This window comes from Grampus griseus (genome assembly GCF_964374135.1).
Source record: "Grampus griseus genome assembly, chromosome: 2".
Lineage (NCBI taxonomy): Eukaryota > Metazoa > Chordata > Mammalia > Artiodactyla > Delphinidae > Grampus > Grampus griseus.
Genome location: NC_139018.1, coordinates 117,975,811 through 117,998,683, shown reverse-complemented (window position 1 = coordinate 117,998,683; position 22,873 = coordinate 117,975,811). Strand labels below are relative to the sequence as shown.

General features: G+C 36.9%; 1 protein-coding gene and 1 pseudogene across 4 annotated transcripts in view; both read left to right on the top strand.

The window, feature by feature from the left end:
* HMG20A (high mobility group 20A) overlaps nt 1–22,873 on the top strand; it is a 69,570-nt gene that overhangs the window by 2,252 nt on the left and 44,445 nt on the right. The gene's annotated exons all lie outside the window — the stretch shown is intronic.
* On the top strand, nt 8,247–8,938 carry LOC309818430 (histone H1.0-like; annotated as a pseudogene). The gene has a single exon. The product of its transcript is annotated as a histone H1.0-like (transcript).

Sequence of the window (22,873 nt, the reverse complement as noted above, 5' to 3'; positions counted from 1 at the left end):
AAGCACATATTTGAAAAAAGATGTTTTGTGATAACAGGCAGTTATTCATTAGTTCCGTCAAAGAAGAAATATTAGAAAAGCTTGTGAAAAATAGAGGGAAGTTCATGGAACCTGCTTTTATTCTCTTTAAAAGTTTCTGTAGAGAGGCTTGCTGTCTTCCAAAGGCTTTTTTTTTTCCCTTAATGTTCTTTGTTGCAGTTTTCTTTGCATGTTCTAATAGAAACATACTATCAAAATTAGAAAAGTAAAGACTTTTGTAAGTGTACTCTGTTACTTCTATAAGTAAATGAATTTGAGGTTTTCATTTCATTCCTTGTCATCAATAATAAAGAGATTGTCCATTTTTTTCAGAATATTTAGATTAGATAACCATTTTCATTTCCAAAAAGCAGTCATTGGATATACGGCTCACAGCTCACAGCAGTTTGAAATATTAAAACAGTAGGTCAAAATTCTGGATTCCATCTCACTGAAATTTGATTACCCACGAAGTACTAGATGCTATCTATAATGCAAAAGGGTCTTTTCATTCTTTTGTCTACCTTCTTTTAAAAAATCATGCTGTTGTTTTACAACTACTGCTTTTTTGTATGTTTGTTGTTTTGGAGTTGCTTGTTTTTGCCATGGGGTTGAGTGTTAAAGAGAATATGCTAACAACATGAATGGTTTTTAAACCTACTGTTCTGCTGTCTTTATTTCAGGGCCTTCAAGAGTATTCAAACGAGAATACCCCTTATGTGACTTTTCATTATTTCAAGAAAAGTTTATTGAGTGCTTACTGTATACTAGTCTCTGTTTTAGGGACTTGGGATACATCAGTGAATACAGACAAATATCCGTGTTCGCTTGGAGTTTACTCTCTAGTTTCCAAATCAAAGCTGGAATTTTGCTCCCTGGATATTCCTAAATAAGCTCTATAGTGTGATCATTGTTCAAACTGATCAAGAAACAGCCCTAAGCTTGATCTCTCTTGGTCTTGATCTCTAAGCCATTCTAAACCCAGTTTTGAATATTTCAGTCTAATTTTTCTCCAGACCTTTAAAGCCCATCTGTTAAATATTCAGCCTTTTTCTTTGATGCATGCATCATGACCCTACCATTCTAGCCTCCTTTGTTCACAAATAAAAGTGAACAATGGGGAAAATATGGGATCAGACAGGCCTGGGTTCAAAAGTGATGTCTACATTTTACTAGCTGAGCTTCTTATTAGCTTGGTAACCTCTAACAATTTACTTGACCTCTCTGAGCCTCACTTGCCATAAACTTAAATGAGGTTATTTGGTGGATCAGGTATATTATATGTAAATCACCTGGCACAATTCCTGGTGTTAGCAGCTTAATGAATGCTATTATTTTTCCCCCAGTTTGCTTCTGTTATTCTAGCTATGGGGATTTGCCTACATGTCTGTTTTAAGCCTTACATATTCCCGGAAGTATCGGGATGCAGTGCTAGAATTATTCAAATTCATCCTTCCCCAGTCTCAGTGAGCTAAGCATGCTCACTTAGCTGTCAAGAGTTCATTTTTTGTTCCTTGTGGAAGGAGAAATCACTAATTTCCATGATTACTTTAGATAATAAGCATAATAGAAAAGTTTCAAGAAAAGGTTAAGGAATCACTAAAGTAATTTGAATTGTTAACGGAAGACTTTTTGAATCATTCTTCTAAACCTATTTAAATATTAAACCTAATATTCAAGTCTCTTCTGTCATTACCCATCCACACATTCCTAACTAGATTGGTCTCTGAAAAAAAAATTCTATACAGTATCCAGCCTTTTCTGTCTTTGTTCATGCGATTCTCTGTGTGGAACACTTTCTCTTTTCCTGGGAATCCTTATCTATCAGAATGCCACCTTCTTTGTGGCCCTTTCTCAAGTACCACCTTCAGCTTCAAGGAGTATTGTCTGATGTCTGTCCTCTTCTCTGTCCATTCTCCCAACCATATGTGTGTCTGTTGACACTCCAGAGCATTTTGTACTTTTCTTATGGCATTTAATATACAGTGCTACTGCTGTTGTTGTATGTTTCTGTTGTTACTGTACTGTCATGTAGAGTTTATGAACTGTCATAAAAGTCTGCAGACTATAACATATTCCTATCTGTGTCTGCTGTCAAACCTAGCACAATACCATTCACATCATAAGTATTCAGTAAATATTTGTGGAGTTGAATTGGCAGTTGGGGTAGATGAAACTGATGAATAACGTTTGTCCACTATAGCCAGTAGTAAACACAGTGACCTATGTACAGTAGACACTCAAAGATCTGCTGAATGAAAGGGTAAGTAATTCTCCCATTTGTGAGCATAGGGTATCAATATATTGAGCATACATTAAACACCTACTATATGATGAGATCTATGAGAACTGATCCCTGCCCTCAATTTAATTGGAAACAACTAAGTGGTAATTAATATGTACAGATTCTGAAGACTGAAGGTGTTTGAGTGAAGGTGGGGTAGGGAGTCAGTGTAGAGTTGTTTGCATTTTGAGAGATATCCCAGGCTGTCTGAACTCAGAAACAGAATAGAGTTAGGTATCAAGAGATACTTAACTTGCAGTTCCACTCCTAGTTACATACCCAAAAGAATTAGAAATGTGTTCACACAAAAACTTTTCCCCAAATGTTCCTAGCAGCATTATTCATAAGAGCCAAAAAATGGAAACAGACCAAATTGTGCATGAATGAATAAACAAAATGTAGTATAGTCATACGGTGGAAAATATTCATCAATAAAAAGGAATACAGTATTGATACATGCTATAAAATGGATGAATCTTGAAAATATTACACTAAAGTGAAAGAAGCCAGACACAAAAGGCCACATACTGTATGATTCCATTTATATGCAATGTCTAGAATAGGAAAATCCATAGAGACAGAAAGTATATTAGTGTGCCAGGGAGTGGAGGGCAAGAATGGGGAGTGACTGCTAATGTGTATGGGATTTCTTTGAGGGGGTGATGAAAATGTCCTGGAATTAGATAGTGGTGATGAGTCCACAACCTTGATACTAAAATACCTTGTATACCAATATACTAAAAACCACTAATTGTACACTGAAGGGGTGAATTTTATGGTATGTGAATTATACCGTTAAAAAAGAGAGGGGGAGATACATAAACTTGAAGAATTTGGATTTTGGATGGAGCTAGAAGGAAAGCAGGAGGTGATAATTCTTTCTCAGATCCTAGAGGGAAATGTAAGTGTCTAGGTACAGGACTAAAGGTATGTTGAGGTTCAGTTGAGGATGGATGTGAAGGTTTCTGCTATTTGTGTCTTATGAAGCAGGCAGTGAGGTGAATGACTAGAGTAGAAGGGTGTTGACAAAGAAGAACGACATTTTAGGAACTTGAAGGAAGCTTCAGATTTCTTTTTGATTGGGTCAAGGATGTGGTATGTGGTCAACTTAGTTTCAGTGTGAAGGTCAACTAAGTTCAGATGGTGAAAGTATCATAAGGGAGTCTGATAGCAATCACCAGTGAAGTTACTGGAGAAGATGGGAGAACAGAGACTAGACACAAATATTATAGTTTGATTCTTAAACTATCCCCATATAATGAAAATAGTTAGATCATAATGGGAAGGAACCAAGGGCAGTGATTTGGAGAAGTCAGTACGCGTGAAGGTATTCATTTGAAGAAGTACTTGAGTACCTTTTATGTGCCAGGCACTATTAAATAAAATCATAGTTACTTTCCTTATTGAATTATTTTCCTAGAATAAAGTCTTATGAGTGGGATTATTCATTCTAAGAGTGGGCATTTTATAGTTCTTGATACAATAGCTATATTATTTCTCTAAAAGGTTGTGCTAACTTCTGATGCCACCAGCAACATACAGCTGTGTTGTTTTAACCACAATTTCACCAGCAAAAATTTTTGGCTAATTGGATAGGCATAAAATTATTCTTCTCTTTGGTTATTGCTTGTAATATGGTTAAGTGTTTCTGTACCATGGAATTGGCATCTGTTGGAGCATGAAGGTATTCAAAGCCTTTATATTTGCTACCTCATCTGGAATAGCTTCCTTAAAGGGTATGGATTTTTAAGAACCCTAGGAATCAAACCAGCCTCTAATTTGAATCAGCTCAAAAACTACTTTTATTCAGTGGTGTTCTCCTTATTTTCTAAATGATATTCACATTTAAACTACATTTAGCCATAATTGCAATTCCCATTCAACTAACTTAATTCTCATAATTTGGTGTTGTAGGTATTAACTGACTTCACTTTGCATATGAGAAGATACAGGCTTAGAGAGGTTAGGTCATTTGCCCAAAGTCACTTAACCAGTAAGTGACAGAGACAGGATTTGAATGCAGCCGATTATCAGTCGCAAACTCCATGATCTCTCAGTATCACTACTAAAATTTCATGGAGACTAATGGAAACTGGAAGAGAAATCTGAAATGGAACTTGGACGATCAGGCGCTTACTTACATATGAACATAGTGAAGCAGTTAGCAGAGAAAGTTTTTTTATTTTATTTTTTTATTGGGGAGGCTATGGCACATAGACAAAGAGAGGAAGGACTCTCTTTAAGCCCAAATTTTCAAGGCCCTTTCTGTTTCTCCCTGATGAACAGGTACGTACTACTCCAAAATCTATGATAGGGGCAAAGTGGGAGGAAGGTAGTAGTAGGAAAGCAACTGCCTTTAAATATATACATTGACAGTCATCTGATGGTAGAAGGAACAGACGAAATGGCCCTCAGAGAGGCCCACAAAGTATTCAGTAACTTTTTTTTTTTTCAGTAACTTTTAAAATAACAAGTCTAACATGATAACAAGGTTAATGAGATATTTAAAGCACAGTACATATTAGTGAAGGAAGAGAGATTCTTTCATTTTTATTCAATATAGTATGCTCACTAGACAAATTTTAGATCAGGAATATAAAACAAGAGATGCCATGTTCTAATGCTGGCTTTTAGTCAGATAAAATACCCCAATATATAGATAAGACAATTAAGGCTCAAAATTACACACCAAATAAAGTCACACAGTGGGCCCTAGAACATAGGCCTCCTGCTTCCGAGTACATTTTGCTAAATTGAGCTAAGTGAAAACAACAATCTATGTGGTGGTTTTGTAATTTGTATTATAATTTTTTATAATTTAATGTTATTCTTAAAAGAGATCATTTCTCTGTGTGTTTTAAAACAACAATAATAAAGATCCACACACCAGATTACTAAATGTTTGGTGATAGGTTAGAATAAGAAGTGATACTGAAGATCAGGTTGAACCCTAATATATCAGATAGTCCATCTGTAAATTACACCTAAATAGTATTTATCTGTATCCCAGATTGCATTGAGGTGGGGTGGAAGACACAGATCTTTTGAAAACTATCATAGAAACATTACTCTTGAAAGATTTTGATGTGTACATATGTGTATTTGTATTTAAGCATTTGGAATTTTCAACAAAGCCCAGCCCTTTTCTTCCATCCCTACTCCTTTAAGTGAAACTAATACCCCTTGCTTCACAAGAAATATCAATAGTATCCAGATACTCCACTTTTTTCTTTCATAGCCTCAAAATTTATATCTCCCTTCTCTTTCCATCGCCACACTTCCTTCATTCCTATACTTCATAGCTTTAATTAATGTTCTCTTGACACAAACCTTTCATTTTTATTGCCAGTGATTCCACAATTACTACAACTCTTTGAGAAAACAACATAGCTGTTGTGTCAGCAATAATAAAATGCTCATATCTTGAGCCAGTATTCCACTGATACGATTTTATTCTGAGAAAATGCTTCAAGTAAGGAAAATAGTGAAAGGGACAAAATGTTAATGGCACTGATATCTATTATGTTTTAAAAAATGGAAACCTTCTAGATATCCAACAATAGAATAATGGTTAAGCAAATTATTACCTATTCATTCAGTAGGCTATTAGACATTCATTTTTCACAATAGCTTCTTTTAAAATATATTGAAAGATGTTGTAAGTATCTTTATGCCAAAATGAAAAAGGAGAAAAATAAATCAATGAAAAAAGTAGAAAAACTGATCTGATTAGTATATTTCTGAAGCATTTGTATTTTCTGTATCATAATAATTGACATTTATTGAGCACACACCAGTGTCAGGCACAATACTAAAGCTATATTATAGAAGCAATATTGAGTAGTTAGTAAGAAAAATGCTCTTAAGTCAAGTCCTAGCTCCATCACTTACTAGTATGTGATCTTGAAAAGGAAATGGGAGATAGTAACTATATCTACATTAAGTTATTAAATCCATTTAAAGTGTCTGGTATGTAGTAAGCCCTCATTAAAGTGTTTTTGTTACTAGACATTTTACAGACATTTAATCTTCACATCCTCACAACACTTATGAGATGGTGTTATTTTCATTTACATAAGAGAAAATTGAAATTCAGAATGTTTAAATAGTTTGGTCAAATAACTTGCCAAAGTCACACAGCTAATAAGCAGTAGAGTTTTGATTGAGAACCCAAGCTATGACTTCCATTCCTGGCTCTGAGGGACTAGGTTGTTGCAGACTAATCCTTTTGCCGAGAACAACATGAAAGGGTGGATTTAAAAAAAGAAAAGAGAGGGCTTCCCTGGTGGCGCAGTGGCGCAGTGGTTGAGAGTCCGCCTGCCGATGCAGGGGACATGGGTTCGTGCCCCGGTCTGGGAAGATCCCACATGCCGCGGAGCTAGGCCCGTGAGCCATGGCCGCTGAGCCTGCGCGTCCAGAGCACAGGCTCCGCAACGGGAGAGGCCACAACAGTGAGAGGCCCACGTACCGCAAAAAAAAAAAAAAAAAAAAAAAAAAAAAAAAAAAAACAGGGAAAGCATCAGAGACCTACTGAGGCAGCCAGGACTTAAACCAAAATTATGCAGCCAAGGGAACTTCAAAAAAGCATGCTGATGTTCTAAGCTTCTCTTTTCCCCTTGAAGAATTTGCTGAATACATGGTGCAGAACAAGAATCTATGAAATTTAGCAGAGGATTTCTGCTAGAGGTAGAGAGCCAGTAGTCTCATGGGGCTTAGTACATAAAAATTGGAGTTTAGGTGTCCCCAGGTGGCCTGGACTGAGGGGCCAAGACCCTAGTAGGGAAGGGAAGCACCAAGAAATGATTTTGCTGCAGAGTCAGAGGCTAAGCAGAGCAGAAGCTAAGCAAGCTAAGCAGAAAATCCCTATAAAGCAGAGTGAATTTCTGTCCATCTCATGATGTTGACAAGCAAACATTCAAATTCAGGTCCCTCCAAGGAAGAAAGGACCTATAACCACCCCGGACTCTCAATTAGCATTCCCTAGAGGACTATACCCTCTATACACAATAGACTTGAATACAAGAATAACTAGAAATAAGGAAGAATATTTCATAATTGTAAAAGGGTCATTCTACCAGGGAAAATGTGAGAACTATAAATTTGTATATATCTAATTCCAGTAATATGGCTTCAAAAAAATATTTTTTCAAGTTCACATGGGACATTTAACAAAGTAGATCTTATGATAGACCATAAAGCAAGTCTCAACAAATTTCGTCTAGGATATGTTATCTGACTACAGTTCAATTAAGTAAGAAATGGATTATAAAATAGTAGCTAGCAAACTCCCCCCAAAATACGTTTTGAATGACCCATTTGGTCAAAAAAGAAATCACAATTAAGACACATTTGCAACAGAATAGTAATGAAAATACAGTATATCAAAATATATGTGAATCAGCTAAAGCTATACTTGATGGGAAATTTATAACCTTAAATGCCTATACTGGAAGAGAAAAAAGTCCAAAACTAGTGATTTAAATATCATTCTCAAGAAATTAGGAAAAGAACTGCAAATTAAACCCAAAGTAAGTAGAAGAAAGGGAATTATAAAAAGTAGAAATTAATTAAATAGAAAACAAGTGCACAATAGGAAATATCTAGAGCCAAGAGTTCACTCTCTGAAAAGATCAGTAAAATATGTAGACCTCTAGCAATACTGATCAAGAAAAGAACATATTCAATATTAAACTCTTGATCTTTTCCCTAATTCTACATCTCCAGTCTTATTTCTATAAATCGAATCTTCATAAATATCTACTAATACCTCAATTAGAAGTCTTGGGATTGAGACACGGAACTGGGAAAAGAGAGGCAGAGGAGGCTGAGGCCGACCCGGGCGCCGAGACCAAGCAACAGACCGGCGGGGCTGGGCCATGCAGACCCGGCCCAGTGAGTCCCCCCCGCCCCGCGACCTGAGCAAGGTCCCCAAGAGCCTGCCTCAGACTGGCCTGGGAGCCAGAGGCACCAGAGCAGATCCCGAATCAGGCTTTCCTCGGCTTCCTATGAGGGCTGGCCCTTTGGAAGGTGCCGCCTTCAGCAGCAGGACCAGGCAGGCCACCATGACCGAGAACTCCACATCCACCCCTGCGACCAAGCCCAAGTGGGCCAAGGCCTCCAAGAAGTCCACAGACCACCCCAAGTATTCAGACATGATCGTGGCTGCCATCCAGGCAGAGAACTGTGCTGGCTCTTCATGCCAGTCCATCCAGAAGTACAAGAACCACTACAAGGTGGGTGAGAATGCCAACTCCCAGATCAAATTGTCCATCAAGCACTTGGTCACCACTGGGGTCCTCAAGCAGACCAAAAGGTGGGTGCCTCAGGGTCTTTCCGGCTGCCGAAGAGCAACGAGCCCAAGAGGTCAGTGGCCTTCAAGAAGACAAAGAAGGAAGTCAAGAAGGTGACCACGCCAAAGAAGGCCGCCAAGCCCATGAAGCCTGCCTCCAAAGCCCCAAGCAAGAAGCCCAAAGCTACCCCAGTCAAGAAGGCCAGAAGAAGCCGGCTGCCACGCCCAAGAAAACCAAAAAACCCAAGACTGTCAAAGCCAAGCCAGTCAAGGCATCCAAGCCTAAGAAGGCCAAACCAGTGAAGCCCAAAGCCAAGTCCAGTGCCAGGAGGGCCGGCAAGAAGTGACAATGAGGCTTTCCTTGTGGACACTCCTGCCTGTCTCCTATTTTCTGTAAATACTTTTCTCCTTTCTTCTCTCTTGATCCTCATCTGCAACCCTTTGCCCCTTTCCCTTCTGACTTTATAAACAGACAGAATTTGTATTCCTCAGAAATTAGGGAATAATTCATTTTTCCTTAACCAATTATGCAAGGACAGCAACAACAAATCTGGTCTCTGTAATGATGAGAATGTACTTATATTTTGTTTTGTTAATTTGTTACTAATCTGCTTATGGGTTTGGGAATTTGTGTGGGTTTGTGTGTTTTGTTTAGTTACATGGTTGGTTCACTCTGAAGGTAAAAGTTGGGGTCAGGGGGACGGGGAGAATGGGCAAGGCAGCTTCTTGTGGCTAGATGACAGGGAGCCCAGGAATTGGACTGTTTGTAGGAGTACCTATGAGGCCATCGAGTTTTCTTTAAGCTGAGCACTGCTTGTGAGAGTTTCAGAACCTTGACCCTGAGGAGAGGGGCGGCAGCAGCTGGACGGCAAAGGAGGGAGGTGGAAAAAAGCCCTCTCTAGGCTGACTTCCACCTCCCAGTGGTGAGCAGTGGGGCGTCCAAATCCAGTTTCCTTCTCACTTCTGTTAGTCTGCCCCAGTGGCCTCCCTATTGTCCTAGGGACGTGGAGGAGGTTGAAGTGACAGCTGGTCCGAGAAACTGTGGCTTCTCTCAGTCAGCTGGAAACTAGCCACTGGTGGAGGGGGGTGGTCTCTGGCTTCCAAAAGTCTCCTGTTAAACATGAGTAGAAACTTTGGGGGAAGGGTGGAGAGTCAGTCAGCCAAGTGCCTCAGTGTGCCCTGTTGAAACTTGGGTTTTTCGACACAATTGGATTGTATCCTAGGAGGACGTTTTTCCTTTACCCCTGATTTTTTGTTCCTCCTGTACAAGAGGTGGGCTTTGCTTAGCAGTCTGGTGGCGCTCCAGCCCTGCCACCCACCACTTAAAAACCTCCCAACCTCTACTTCTGAATCTAAGTAGTTGTAGATGGGGGAGAAGGGGAGGGCGGGGAGTGGACAGTAAGACATACTGCAGTCGACTTTGAATTGCTAAGTAGTTTTACAGAGCTAGGTCTGTGTGTATGTGTGTGTATATGTATATATACACATCTAGGGCTAGTACTTAAGTTTCACAACTGGGAGCTGGGAGAAAAAACCTGTACAGTCGTCTCTCCCTTTTCTTTTTAGTAAAATAGAAAAATGCGCAATTGTGCATCTCCCTCCCCCCCCTTTATTTGTAAACAAGTTATTTGTGCCTGGAAGAATCTGCTGTCTTTGTAATTTTCAAACTTTAAAATAAAATTGAAAAAACAAGGGAAAAAAAAGTCTTGGGATTATTCTTGAGACCTCTCACTACTACACATACACACACATACACCATTCAGACCACTACAAAATTTTATTGATTCTACCTCTTAAATATATTGAATCCACCCTATATACTATATCTTCATTGCTATACCCTATTCTAAGCCACCATCACGCTGTGGTGGACTGTTGCAGTAGCTTCCCAACGGTAGCTTCCTGGATTCGTTCTTACTACCCATCAATCCATTCTTTCCATAGAAGTAAGAATGATCCTTTAAAAAGCATAAATATCATATCATGCCGCTCTTAAGAATTCTTGAAAGGTTTGCTCTTATGCTTTGGTGAAAACTCAGATGTTTAAGATAACCCCATGTCTCCGCAGGTATAGTCCCTGCTGCTGTCTCCTGACCACTTTACTCCAGCCCACTCTAGCCTTCTTTCACTTTTTCCAAAGCGCCAAATTCTTACTCAAGTCCTAGTTCTTCAGCATGGAATGTACTTAACATTCAGCTCTCACTTTACTTCTTCAGAGAGGTCCCCTGTTTAAGTGACATCTCCTACTGTTTTTCTTTAGTGTTCTGTTCTTTTCCTTCATGGCAGTTTTCACAACTTAAAATTGTATTTATTGGTATGTTTGCTTAATCTTTCACCTCAAACCATAATTTTCCTGAAAGCAGAGACTGTTCACTGTTGTAGTCCTGGTGTCTTAACTAAGTGCCTGGTACATATTACGTGTTTGGTAAATATATGATGAATGAGAAAAGATAGCATGTCACCTTAGGTAAACTGTATAGGTCAGGAACCGTTTCATAGGTGTGCCCTGTACCCTGGGAGCATGGAGGGATTGTTTCTTCTGGTTTAATCCTTTATTTCTTCAAAATAACTCTGAGAAAGGCACCATGTAATCATTGTAATGCCTGGAGACAGTTTCTGATGATTAGCCTGTCTTCTCAGTGATGTATATTTTATGTGCTAAGCTAAACTGGCAGTTGTGGGCAGATTTTATTTAAGCCCCCGCAAAGGAATATACCTGCCCGCATTTCTTAGATTGGAGCTCTTGGAAACTAGAGGCAGAGTGTTCTTAGTGGCAGTCCTGGCTAAACAACTTATCTTCTTTTCTAGAACTACTTTTTTTTTTTAAAAAAACATTAGAGCCCTACAAAGGAAATTGTGGTCTAATTACATTTGCTTACTACTGAGATTGACAGTATTGTTTGTGTAAAGGTTGTTAGCTGTTCTTTAGTCATATAAATATGCCATAATGTTACCAAAGTACATGACTTGCCTTTTAATCACAAGGCAAAAATGACCACATTTCACAATACTAATGTCTTCATATGTTTTATAAGATATACAGAGCTATTATGACTTGATATTACAAAGTATTCTACATTTTCTTAGAGAGCTTGTGTTTTCTTTCTTCATCTTAGACCTAATTTTTAATTAAATTTTTAATTGTTTTTAAGCTAATTTCAGTAAAATGAGATGCTTAATTGTATGTTTGGTATAAAATTATAAGTTCAACAATTTGAGACAGCTTTCAGGCCACTAGGATTTCTTGAAACTCATGAAAAAAATGTTTACTACCAATTTTAGACGTAAATTTCATTTCAAAAGAAAATGTTTTATATACCTGAAACTAACTCAATACTAAATCAACTATACTTCAATTTTTTTAGAAAAGAAAATGTTTTAGGGACTTATATTTCTTAATGTATAGTTAATGAGGTATTCTTATTTATTTCTAAAGTCTAGGTACCATACTTAGAATTCTCCCATAAACTGAAAAAAGCATGCTGAATATTTCTTATGCATATTATCAGGTTCAGGGCCATGATGGGAAAGGGAAATGACACAAAAAGGGTGAGAATTCTCAATGACTGGTTTCTCACATCATCATATCATTATTATTGCTATTATTAATTCTGCCTTTAACAAAATTGTTAATTCTTAGTGAAATAATTTTTAAAGCTTCATCTACTTATTGATATCTGTGGATTTACCAGACATTCATAGCTATTCTCAGGTCAATGAAATTGGGAGTTTATAAATCATAAGAATTTGTAAATGTCTGCCGTCAGGTATGACTAAGTAAGTTTCTGAATTTCATAATCCTCTGGTTGCTACTGCGGGTTCTTTCTTGAGTTTTTGAAATGTAAATCACTGACTCTAGAGCTAGTGAAAGAATATGAGGAATATTGAAATTCTTCCTATAGTACTATAGCAATGTACAAATATGGTGCATTATGGTTATAGAAGGGGTGAGGAGACTTAAGTACTGGAAACTCTGCCATTATGTGCAAAGTCTTCTCAAGCGAATTGCCAATTTAGAGACTATATTAAATAAATGTAATGGAGTGGTTTTTATGTTTATTTCTAGAAAGGGGAAAGAGCAGCTTTATTTTGCCAGAAAGACAGTGTCAGCTCTAGCCATTTATTTCCTAGCAAAACAAACTACCTGCAGAATTCTAATTGGCCTATTTCTTCTCCCTCACGTTTAATTAAAATCTTTCTCTAGCAATAGGTGATACCGAGGATAGTGTATGGATTCATTTATTGTACCAAGAAAGACTTGGGTTAACTATATATTTCTAGCTGCCAGCCTTTACTAGTTATTTATCTTCTACTTGTTTAGCAGTCTTGTCTAACAGCACTAACACTGGTAAAGAGTAGGGTAGTTAAACTGTTTACGGTCTTTACCTTCTCTGCCTATGTCACCATCCGTAGAGTTGTATTCCGTTCTGCAGAGTGTTTAATGTTTACTTAGATAAGTAAAACCTTATCACACTAGAAATTACAACTCAATTTTACTTTGTAGCTTAATTCCATCATGTAATAAAATAATCCTGGTGCATAGGATTCGGAATTGATCTCTACTTGCATCCTACCTTAGAGTGCTGCCCTTTAGATAAATATTGCTGCTCCAGGGGGGCTAGGTAGAAGACTAAGGATGAGTTGATATAATTGCATCCTTGTTATTAAAAAATAGAAAATGCCTCACCAATGGTGAAACAGCAATCATTTTTATATATCAAGGATAGCTAAAAATTGATCATCATCCAATAGGAAGCTTGAGTTCAAAGATTTTAAATTCAGAACACTGTTTTTCAAATAGAATAAGTGGATTTAAGTTCAGTAGTGTATCATTTATGAACTGTTTTAGAAAGCAGTTAATACATTATAATGATTGAGAGCTTTTATCCTCCTGGGTATTAAATTGATAATTAAATTGTTCTTTTTTTCAAACTATGCCCTCTTAGAGGGTAGGGAAGGCATGTTTAACCTGGTGTATTCAACTCTTTGCTGGGCTACATGTTTATTGTTTCAGTACTTAATAAATATGTATAATAAATAAATTGTAGCTGCAGTTCTGAATCTACTTTGCTGTGACCTGTAATAGTCTGTTCTACACTCTGCTCTCTTTGTCTTTCAAGCAAATCACATCACCCGAAACTTATGACCCACTTTACTACAATAGTGCTGACATGTTTGGAGAGCCTAGAAAAAAGAATTGAAATTTAACTGGCATCATGGGATCTCAGTTGGTTTAACAGTTTCTCTTACCTTACTTGGTAATGCATGTATCATAATACTGAATGGCATTTGCTCTCAAGGGATTTTAGAGTTGATTACAACAGAAATATATTGCAGGAAAGAACATAGATACTGTAATTAAAAGGGTTATGGGAGAGACTAGAAATTACTCTATCTGTTAACCTGTTAATTTCAAGACCTAAAGCATGTATTTAAATATGATACTGTGAAAAATTATCTTCCTAGTTCAAAAATTAATAGTAAGCTCCATCATAAGTAGTTATGTATATTGAGCATTAAATCTTATGATACTCATTTATTTCATCTCTTTTCTTAAAAACTGTTTATTTCCTGGACATAAGCTATTTGATACACAGGCATACCTCAGAGATATTGCAGGTTTGGTTCCAGACCACCGCAATAATGTGATAACTGCAACAAAGCAAGGCATACGAATCTTTTGGTTTCCCAGTGCATATAAAAGTTAATGTTTATTCTGTACTGTAGTCTATTAAGTCTGCAATAGCATTATGTCTAAAAAATAATACAATACTTAATTTTAAAATATTGCTGAAAAATGCCAACCATCATCTGAGCCTTCAACAAGTTATAATCTTTTTGCAACATCAAAGATCACAGATCGCCATAACAAATAGAATAATAATGAAAAAGCTTAAAATATTGCAAGAATTGCCAAAATGTCACACAGAGACACGAAGTGAGCAAATGCTATTGGAAAAATGTCACTGATAGACTTGCTTGACACAAGGTTGCTGCAATGTACCAATTTGTAAAAAAAAAAAACACACAGTATCCACAAATCACAATAAAACGAGGTGTGCCTGGAGTTTACTGTTCTTTTATTTACTTAAAGAAAAGAGGTCAGGACTGCATTTTTTTACTATTTGTCATCTATATATAATAGTCTTATTGGCAAGTCAGCTGAATTTTATTCCCTAAGGGATAAATTTGTAAGATGTTTCATGTGAACAAATAGAGGGTATCAAAGATGTGAATTCAACGTAGAGAAGACTTAGTTTTTTTAATATATTGTTTTCAATAACTATACTTTTTGTGTTCTAGTTCATTTAAACATATCAAAATTCCTTTTTCTGATCCCAAAACTGGTTTAAATGTGGCCATTCACTATTATGGGGCCAAGTTTTATTGTTTATTCTAATGATAAAAGTATGTATCCTTACTGTAAGACATTCAAACTTTAAGCATTCAAAACAGGCACAACGTTTTTTGCTTTCAAACAGAATTTTAAAAAGTAAAAATCACTGGAAGACAGTGGGGAGCCTCTTGAATGATTTTAAACAAGGAATGATGCATAAGTAGATTTGTATTTTAGAAAGATCACTGGCAGCTGTATGGAAACAGATTGGAGGCAGGAAGGACAGACAGGATGGACACTGTTAGAGTATGCAGGCCAAGAAAAATAAAGGCTTTAACTGAGACGGTAATCACGGGAACATGGAAGAGGAGACAGGATCAACTGGGTTTTGGTAAGGGATTGCATGTGGTAAGAAGGACAGGGGAAATGCTGAAAAGGACGCCCAGGTTTTTAGCCTCAGTGACGAGTAGCGTACCCTCAACTGACATAGAGAACATGGGAGATGGAACAGGTTTCGAGGAAAAGATTACGGATTCAGTTTTATACATGTAAAGTGTGAGTTGCCTGTGGCACACCAAGGAGGATAATCTTTGCCATTTGAGATACAGGCCTGGAATTTGAGAGTTGGTTTTAGATGTCATCAGTATAAGGGGTTGTTGAAACATTGGGACTGAGAGAGATCACTAGGAAAACATGTAGAGAGAAAAGGGCCAAAGTCTGAAGAAATGGCTGAAGAGATGGGGGAAAAAACAAGAGGGTAGTAAATAGGAAACAATGGAAGAAGAGTTTGAAGAGGAAGAGTCATTTAGAGCATCAAATACCAGTTAGCGACCAAAGAGATTGAAGATTGAGAAGTGTTCATTGAAATTAGCAACTTAGAGATGACTGGTATCTGAGAATAGTAGAGTGAGTTAGGGAAAGAAACCAGATAACTGTGTGTTTCAGATTGGGTAGCAGCAGTGACTAGAATAATCTTTCAGGTAGTTTGGTTATAAAGAAAAGGTAAATGTATGGGCAGTTGCTTAGAATGGAGGATAGGAATTAATGGAGGGTTTTATTATGAATTTTGATTTCTTTCTTTCTTAGGAACAGAGTATATTTATATCTGAAGGAAAAAAGAATAGTCATTGTTGCAAAAGAGGTTAAAATAATGGTAAGAGAACCAAAATACTTGAAGAAGCTAGAAGGATATCCAGAGCATGGTGTCTTCCATGGAGAAGACAGATACTTACATAAAAAATTTATAGCACAAACTGATATAATTCCTGATGATAGAATTTAAGTGCCACGTGTTCGATGAATAAAAAGAGAAGGCTGGTAGCTCCAGAGGAGTTGAGAAAATTTTGATAGTCTGATGTCAAATGCTAAACTCAGTTGGGTATCCTTCATTTAGTTTTCTACTTTGATAATCAGTGCATCATTTAGAAGTATGTAACATAAGCCTTCAGTTCATTATTGCTGATGAGAATCTTTAGTTGTGTATAAGATTTCCCTGGCTCAGTCTGATAGATGACCTTCACTGTCTTCAGGCATTTAATCCATCTTTGTTTCTATGCCAGCTCCATAAAACCATCAGTGGTACCTTTTCTCTTGGAAAGCACAGCCATGCAAGAATTTCTTTCGCAGATTACAATAAAGCTTTACTATTAGTAAGTTTTCCTTCTCATTATTACTTTTTTTTTAATATAAATTTATTTATTTATTTACTTTTGGCTGCGTTCGGTCTTCGCTGTTGCACATAGGCTTTCTCTAGTTGCGGCGAGTGGGGGCCACTCTTAGTTGCAGTGCGTGGGCTTCTCATTGTGGTGGCTTCTCTTGTTGCGGAGCTCCAGCTCTAGGCTTGCGGCCTTCAGTAGTTGTGGCACATGGGCTCAGTAGTTGTGGCTCGTGGGCTTAGTTGCTCCACTGCATGTGGGATCTTCCTGGACCAGGGCTCGAACCCATGTCCCCTGCATTGGCAGGAGGATTCTTAACCACTGCGCCACCAGGGAAGTCCCTCATTATTACTTCATATTCTTCCTCAAAACTTCCCCAGAATCATGAAATAATGACATTTTGTTTTTACAAAGTTCATGTTGCAGATAATCTATCTGTAGATAATTTTGAGTCTGTCTTGATTATTGTTCTCTTCTGTACAATAAAGGACAACACAGTAAGAATATGAGGTTGTAATAGTAAATGGGCAACCATAGATGTGAAGTGATCGTATAGGCAAAGTGTTAGTGTTTAACTTTTTAAACAGAAGGACTGAATTCTATGAATATTACTAGAACATATATTATCTTGAGTGTGAGAAAAATCTCATTCTGGTTTTCCATTCATCTCCTAAACTTTTACTCTATAGAGGCTTTTTAATGCCTTAACATACACAATTCTATGAATTAATTGTCCAGTTGGCTCTTTGAGGTTAGGGAAGTGCTTTTATGTTTGTTCATGAAGTCCAATATGATTCATTGCTTTAGGCATAACAGTGCTTCCATATATTTATCTTTATTCCCAGTGTACAGGTCAAAATAATCACCATTGACTTGACTTATTTTTTTGTCTAAGAAATACACTTCTCATCTTCCCAGTCTAAACATTTGGTGGTAAACACTCTCCAAATCCAAGTGAGTTAGTATGTTTCATGAGGAACTCTGATATTCTAATGCGTTAAGCTTTGAGAGATACCCGTTTCTGCTCTCGTGAGCACACAGATGTGGCCAGCTATTGATATATACTGTTAATATTGACATACATTTAAAATTATTTTGAGTAAAAATCTACAAGCTGGTTATCTACTCAGATTGATGCATAGCATTAGAATACTTCGGTTGAAAGAGTAAAGTTCAACAGAGGTGTAAAGGACGAGTAAATGAAAGAAATAAGGACTAATAAAAATATAGAATTCTAGAATTTTTAGAGCGGAAAGAGATCTCAGCAGTTATCAGATAAGCCTTGGGATAACTGAGTGTATATGACTTAGAAAAGGGAGCACACTTATTCTCTATGTTCCTGAAAGAGTAGAATGAAAATCTCATATAGAAACTCCTTGGGATAAGTTTGGAGCTCATTATAAAGAAGAACCTTCTAGGGACTTCCCTGGCAGTCCAGTGGTTAAGACTCCGTGCTTCCACTGCAGGGGGCACGGGTTTGATCCCTGGTCAGAGAACGAAGATCCCGCATGCTGCAGGGCTCAGCCAAAAAAAGGAAAAAAGAAAAACCTTCTAGTGGTCAGAGCTATTTGGAAGTGGGAGTAGACATCCCCAAGTGAGATATTCAGGTCGGGAGCTGAGCATTGGATGTGTAGTTGGACCCAGTGACATTTGTGCGATCTTCCAATCCTTGAATTCTTACCTAAACCAATGACCAACGTTTCTCTTTTCTTTTAACTTTTTAAAACTGTGGTATATACAGTAAAGTGTACAAATCTTAAATGTACAAGTCAATGAATGTTTATGTATATATGCACCTGAGAATATTTCCAGCACTTCAGGAGGCTCTAGTCAGTACCCTCTCTCCCCCTATTATAGATAATCACTATTCTGATTTCTGCCACCAAAAAATAGTTTTACCTATACTTAAACATCACATAAATAGATTCACAGAATATTTACTGTTGTGGGTCTGGCGGCTTTTGCTCATCGTTGTGTCTATGAGGTTCATCCATGCTACATGTAGCAGTAGTTCAATCTCTGTAATATTCCACTAATGTCATTGTAGGAATGTCTCATAATATAGCCATGCCACTGTTGATGGACATGTGGATTGGTTCCACTTTGAGACTGTAAATAACTGTGCTATGAACAATCTTTACATGTCTTTTGGTAGACACCTGCACTCATATCTCTAGGATATGTTACTAGGAATGGATTGCTGTTTCATAGGGTAGGTTTAGGTTTATTTTAGCAGTTACTGCCAAGCAATTTTCCAAAGTGACTGTGCACATTAGATTCCCACTAGCAACATAATGAGAATTTCAGTTCCTGCTCATCCCTGCCAACACTGTGTATTGTCAGTCTTTTTTATTTTAGCTATTGAATATGTTGTAGTATTTCTTTTTTGATGGTTATTGATCATTTGGATAGTCTCTCTTAGGAAGTGCTTATTTTATTTTTAGCCTTATTTTAAATTGGCTCATTTATCTTTATCTTGCTGATTTTTAGGAATTCTGTACATATTCTGAATATGAGTCTTTAGGGAATTATATGTATTACAAATATAATTTCCCAGTCTATGCCTTACTTTTTCACTCTTTTAACATGGTCTGTGATGAACAGACGTTCTTAATTTTAGTTAAGTGCAATTTATCATTTTTCTCTTTTGTGGTTAGTGCTTTTTGTTTCCTCTTCAAGAAGTCTTTGTCTAGCCCAAGGTCATGAAGACATTTAGACCAATAATTCTTTTTTTTTTTTTTTTTTTTAATTTTTTGGCCACACCATGCGGCATGTGGGGATCTTAGTTCCCTGACCAGGGATCAAACCTGTGCCCCCTGCAGCGGAAACAGGGAGTCTTAACCACTGGACGGCCAGAGAAGTCCCCCAGAGCAATCATTCTTGAATTACAATACTAAATTAGATAATGGTAAACTTTCATTTGTTCATACACCAAAAAAAGAAAGAAATGTATAGAACTGTACTATTTTCTCCCATATTTTAATTCTTAAGCTTTTGGCATTAGCTGTGAATAAGTAGATAATTATGATACTAAATCTGAAATTTACTGTCAGGATACTTGGTTATTGCTATGTTAACAAAACCACTGCAAAATCTCAGTGGCTTTTTTTCTCACTCATGCTACTTGTACAAAGTGGGTTAACAGGGGGGCTATGCTGTTTTTGTTCACTTAGGCAAACATGTTGATGTAAACTCCATTATAATATATACTTTCATGAGCACTGTAATAGGGGAAGGGAAACATGGAAAATTGCTTTTGGACTCTTAAACTTTCTGCCTGGAAGTATCATGTGCCACTATGAGTTGACCCTGTGAGTTCCATCAACCTTGCCTAATTTCAGAGGTTGTGAGGAAGTGTAATCTTACACTTCCTGAAAGGAGAGCTAAAATATTTGTGAATAGCCATAATAATGGCTGTCACAGTTAACTTGGGCAAGTTACTTAATGTCTCTCTATGGATCGGTTTGTTCACTATAAAATAGAGGCTAATGATAGTATCTATCTCATGTGGTAGTTGTGAGGATTAAATGGGGTAATACATGTAAACCCTTAGAATACTGCCTGATACTTAGTAAACACTCAATATATGTGTGCTAATATTACTTCTATCATCGTTACTAGGCTCTTACTTGTGATGGACACCATACTACCTGCTTTACATGGATTGATAGATTATTCAAATAACTCCCATAGTATCTACTATTACTATCCTCATTTACAGATGAGAAAACTTAGCTTCAGAGATATTAACTAACTTGCTCACGTTCCACAACTAAAAAATGAAAGGTGGGATTTGAATTCAGGCAGTCTGATTTCAGAGCCTGCAATATTAACCATGACTCCCTCCCAGATAGCAAATAAATATTAACAGAAGAATTCAGAAATGCATCCTGTGCTTAGAGAACTCTGTGTCTGTGTATGTACAGTTCATGGTTATGAGTTTATAGTGAACTTTTAATATATTTCTATTTTCTGCTAGTTTGTAAAGTTGTTTCTAGTTCATATCATTTAATTAACAGTACTATTTCATGGTGTTCTGTCATGGTCTTACATCTAAACAAATTTAGAACTGATCTTGTCCTTCATTAACAGATGAAGAAACTTAAGCCAGAATGGTTTCGTGATCCCAGAAGACATAGCTAGTTGGTGTCATGCCTGAACTCAGACTCAGACTTCCTGACTTCAGTTCAGAAGTAACTTCCTACTGCCTCGGGTTACCTCCCTGTAGTTTACATACCACATAATCCTTTATCAAAAATTTGAAATGCTTTGGTTCTTCCTCCCCCCAAATTTGAGTGAGTTTGTTGTAGAAAACTGCAATTGTTCTTCTTCCTCATAGCTCACATTGGTACATCTTGATTTTAAGTTACTAATTTTGTCTTTTAAATATTCTAATGTTACTAAACACAAAGAGCCAAATTAGATATTTGGAGAGACTTTGTAATAAGAATAAATACCTCCAGAGAAAATGCCTCTGTGGGAAAACATTGTAATGATGAGCTTTTTCATGTAAGCCAGATTTGGAGTCAAATTTCTGAAGGAAAAGGGATGACAGTGGAATTAAAGATGGATCAAGTATACTATATTTGAGGTATATCTCAAGATATATTAGCAAGAAGTAAAATGACTATTTACTCATAAACAGCTTGTTACTTTTCCTACCAGTGCCATGAGAATGTACATTTATCAACCTCAGATATGTTGTAGTTTTCAGAATTAAACCTTTTAAGGAAATGCCAAACCATATTAATTTCATGGTCATGGTCTGTTTTCCCATAATTAAATGGGATTTTTGTATGATATTTGCAGTGTATTGTCATGTCATTTTATCTGGAAGGTTAACAGGATATAAATTGAGTTAACCTATAGTTCTAGCCAATAATAACAATTACTCATTCTATTGCTGTATAGTAGAGAAGTAGGAAGGAAGTCACGGCACTTCTTTTTCTCTCAGTATCGAAAGTTGTCAGGTATCTGCCAGGAAGATGAACCTAACCTGTGCCACATGGTAATGCATTCATAGGGAAATATATTGTTGTCTTGAGAGTACATTATCCTTTTCCTGCTCTCCTATAGTTTCAAACATTTATTTTTGCTTTAGAATAAACACTGTTTTATAAAATTGAATGCAGAATTTAAATGAATTTTTTAATATAAAACACAAAGTTTATAAACTGTGCTGTCATACTCTTCCTGCTAGACATGTTTTACTCTTCTCTGTCCTGAAGGGCTCATTCTGATTTGAGAGAGCAAGACAATGAATTTATCACTAGAAATTATCTCTAAGGCTCCTTTCAGCAATAAGGTAGTATATTTTCTGGAGAGGAAAATGGGAAGAGTCTGGTCAAAGGGAATTTTAGTTCTATGTGTAGTAAAAAGTTTTAAAAAGAAAGTGTATTCATAAAAAGAAAGTATTGCATGTGAAATTAAAATTGAAGTTTAAAAGGTCTGTGATTTTTTATGGTACTTTCCTCTTTCTTTAAAGTAACACAACCATATTACTGAATGTTAGGGAGTAAAAACAAAGATTGGAAAGTAATTACTCATAATTTCATCATCCTAAAACATTACTACTTTGAGCATTTGGGTGTGTTTCCTTCCAATCTTATGTATCCGTTCTTTTGATATAACTATAATATGTGTAATATACTTTTTTTATATAGCAGGTTTTTATTAATTATTCATTTTATACATATTAGTGTATATACGTCAATCCCAATTCATCACACCACCCCCCCACCACCACTTTCCCCCTTTGGTGTCCATACATTTCTTCTCTACATCTGTGTCTCTATTTCTGCCCTGCAAACCGGTTCACGTGTACCATTTTCCTAGGTTCCACATATATGCATTAATATATTTGTTTTTCTCTTTCTGACTTCACTCTGTATTACAGTCTCTAGATCCAGCCATGTCTCTACAAATGACCCGATTTCGTTCCTTTTTATGGCTGAGTCATATTCCATTGTATATATGTACCACATCTTCTTTATCCATTTGTCTGTTGATGGGCATTTAGGTTGCTTCCATGACCTGGCTATTGTAAATAGTGCTGCAATGAACATTGGGGTGCATGTGTCTTTTTTTATTTATTTAATTTTATTTTTTTATAGAGCAGGTTCTTATTAGTTATCCATTTTATACATATTAGTGTATATATGTCAATCCCAATCTCCCAATTCATCACACCACCACCACCACCACCACCACTTTCCCCCTTTGGTGTCCATACGTTTGTTCTCTGCATCTGTGTCACAATTTCTGCCCTGCAAACTGGTTCATCTGTACCA